Below are 3,832 nucleotides of genomic sequence, written 5' to 3'. Positions count from 1 at the left end.
CTGCCTGTGCTCTAGTTCTGGCTCTAAGACTTACCAGCTTAGAAAACAAAGGAAATAAATAACATATAAGGCTACCACAAGCAACTGCATAAGCTTTCATTGAATAAAAGTGCACAGCCAATGGGTGAGTGGCAGCCACAATTCTACCCAAGATCCTCTCACCAAGCCCTATGTCCAGTGCAGGATTACATCCCCCTGAAGCAGTGGGCTCTGCTTGCAGAGGTATGTGCCCATGGGATGCATCTCTTCAGAAGAAGTGACTTTTTCTAATTCATACAAAGGTGCCCAATGGCTTGGCACCAACCCTGGAACCGGGTTCTCAAGAGGCAACTCTGAAACTGGGGGTCTCTGTCTTCAATATAATTTGTTATGGGATCAGCTACATTCAGAACCGCAATATCTAAAATACCACCTGGCCCATAGCACTCAACAAATATTTGTTGAATGAATATAAAATAATCTGCGAACAAGATATAAGTGATGGATGTTGTGGAGTATAATAGTGTTTCTCAAAGTGTGATCCAGGAACCTCTGGGGCTCTCCAGGACAAGTTCCAGGGACCATGAGACCAAAACTGTTTCCATTATAAAACTAAAGTCTTACTTATCCATTTCACTCCTTATCTACAAGTGTACAGTGTCTACTGACATGGTTTCAGATTCCACATAACAAATAATTTTTAAGAAAATATAACTATCAGTTTGTGGAATACTATCAAAGAAAAATATCCACAATTATCTGAAAAGGCTATAAGATACTTTTTTTGTGTTTTAACTACATTTATGTGTTAAGCTGAATTTTCTTCATATATCGCATACAAAACTACACATTGCAGGTTGCACAAGACTGAAACAGAAGCAGATGTGAGATCTAGCTATCAGCAATTAAGTTAGACATTAAAGCAATTTGAAAAAATATAAAACAATGGTCCTCATTAAAATTTTTGTTTAGGAAAACATAATTATTTTTCAGTTAAGAATGTGCCATTTATGTTAACATGTAATGGCTTTATTATTGTCACTTTAAGTGAACTAATAAACATTTGTCATTTATCCATTGTAAATTTAATTTAGTTAGTATTAATAGCTACAATTCACATCAACAAAAACTCCAGGTTTTTCAGTGATTTTTAAGAGTGTAAAGTGGTCTCAAGACCAAAATTTTGAGAACATACACTGAGAGAAAATTAGATTATCAGAATCACCTGTAGAACTCTAAAAATACAGATTCTGGGCCCCACCCCTCTAGATGCTGCTTCAGTAAAGCAGGAATAGAGCTATGAAAATTTGTATTTTATAAGAACTCTCTCAGTAATTCTGATCATCAGTCACTGGCAGAAACACGTGTAATAGAAGTTTAGGGAAATACAACCCCTTGGTGGGTCTCTACTAAAATTGTCAGAAAACTTCAGTTCCCCAGCAAGTATTTATCAAGCACCTACTATGTTCCAGGCAATGCTGGGAACACTGGCTAGACACAGGCCCTGTCCTAAAGAAACTCACAGGCCAGTGGGAGGGATGGACAGGCAGACAAGAGTTACAGCACACAATCGTGGGGTCCAAGATGGGGGGAAGAAAGTGGTAACAGGGAAGCTGGCACCTGCTTCAGAGAGCTGGCCTTGATGATGGGATGGTTCTGGACAACCCAGGGGAAAGGATCTACATTATGAGTGATGACTTGGAGGCAGATGGTCACGAGGCCTGTGGTAGACGGTACCCTGACCGGCCTGGCTGGCACGAAGGGCTGGCTGGAGAACAAAGCAAGATAAGGCCACAGAGGCTGGGTGAGCTGGATGACAGTTTGACCAAGCTGCGTGGAGTTTGGTGGAGATACGCTTTAGGTTACATGTCTGGTGACTTAATGGAGGGTGAGGGACGGAAGAATGGGAGGCCTGCTAGATGTCAGTTAGAATAATGATTCTGGGGACCATCCAAGCTAGGCAAGAAAACAAGTCTTGGGGTTCATGCCCACGGACTGAAAGAAATTAGATAATCTGTGAAAATCGAATAGAGAGATAAAATAAACTGAAAATGTTTCCTGAATTTTCTATGCTCTTTTTATTTGGATTTCTTGGATATTTTTGTAGCAGCAGTTCTTGAAATTTTAGGGTCATGGCCATCTCTGAGAATCTGATTAAGTTTTAGACATTCTTTCCAAGGGAAAAGAAATTAATTACAACAAAAAATTGTGTCTAGGCAGGATTTCCTCCACTCTCACACACATTTACCCTCACCTCCTTTTCTCCTTCTTTCTAAAAGAAGTGTCAGTTAGTAAGAGAAAAAAAGAAAAACAAGGTTCTTTCAGCAGAACAAGACACCAGAGTTCTCCTATGAGAAGAGGTAGTAAGTATTAGTAGTGAAAAAGTTGGGGGTAGAAATTCCACCCTGAAGTCCAGGGAGCCCCAAGGGAGCAATCCAGGGGGAACCAGGCAGAGCCCAAGTTTGGTGGAGGTGGAGGGGCTGAACCAGACGGTGCAGGGTTTGACCCATGCCTCAGCGGGGAACATGAAGAGCTTGGTGAGGAAGAGTGACTGCCTGGTAATGAGGCTTGCTTTCTGGAAATGGGCTAGACCAGAACACAGCAGCCTCCTCCTCCCCTCAGCCCAAGCCTTAAGCTAAGAGAAAAGTTGTGAAAAAGGACAGCCCATAAGCACTACTTAACAGTCACAGAACTGCAACAGCAGGGGAGCTCTGCATTCTCTCATAGCTTTGGGGTGAATCCAGATCACACACCTGCTGAGGCCCAGGCTCCATTGTCAGTATTTTGGCCAGAATCAGCCCTAACCTCATTCTGGCTCAGTTCCCTCCCTTCTATCCTAGAAGGACACTAAACATGTGGGAAATGGAAGCTCCCCCCACCGCCCCACCTCCTCCTGCAGGCCCAGCTGATTCACTTGCTTCAGGCAGCCCCCTCCTGCCCCTGGAGAACCGGGCTCCTGCTGTCATAAACTGTCCCTTTCCCGAACCCCATGGCAGGCCTGCTCCTTCTGCTCCTTCCTGCAAGAGCGAGCTAAGACCCAGAGCCTGACCTGGCGTAAAGATATGACCTGGTACTACAGGGTCATATGACCTGGTACTTCAAGGAGATGAGGAGTCCAGAGTCATCACCATCTTAACGTTTATGGTGCACTGACCTCCCAAAGCCCTTTCCATTCAGTATGTCGCCTGACTCTCACCCCTGCCTCCTGCAGTATTAGTCTCTCCATTTCGTAGATGATAAAACTGAGACTCGGAAATACTATAAAGCTTGCTCAGGGTCACTGGCTCCCACCAACTGCACCAACCCATGAGAATGGTGTCCTCTTTCCTCTTCAGAAGCAATCATGTGTCAGATGATATCTGTGCCTTCCTTCATGGGAGGGGGTCTTAAGTTCATTTCAAAGCACCACACTTGATAGGAATGGGCAGATAATCTTTATTAGACTAGTCACAAAAAGAAAAGAATGTCTGGAATAAAGGTCAGCCAGTCTGTTGTCTGACAGTCAGTCGGTGAGGGCGGTGAGAGGGTGACTGGACCAGAACAAGTCTTAATCCCTTCACCAGCCATCAGTTACTGCATAGCCGTTTTCATCGGGCACTCTGATTTTCTTCCCTGAAAAAGGTTTTGAATCACATCAGACACAGAAAGGGACTCCCCCAGACCAGGTCTGGGACAATTTTTCTTTTCAGTGCTTCTATGGTGAGCATCACATTATATTGAATTATTTTGTGACTGTGACAATTTAATTAGGCAATAATAACACATAATCATGGTGTCTAACTCCAAAAAAGTAGGTATCAACCTATATGGCTGGTCTATACTAGGTGCTTAATAAATGTTTTATTTAGAGAAT

The sequence above is a fragment of the Manis pentadactyla genome, chromosome 5 (genome assembly GCF_030020395.1).
Source record: "Manis pentadactyla isolate mManPen7 chromosome 5, mManPen7.hap1, whole genome shotgun sequence".
NCBI classification, from domain to species: domain Eukaryota; kingdom Metazoa; phylum Chordata; class Mammalia; order Pholidota; family Manidae; genus Manis; species Manis pentadactyla.
Note: the sequence above shows the minus strand (reverse complement) of the source record.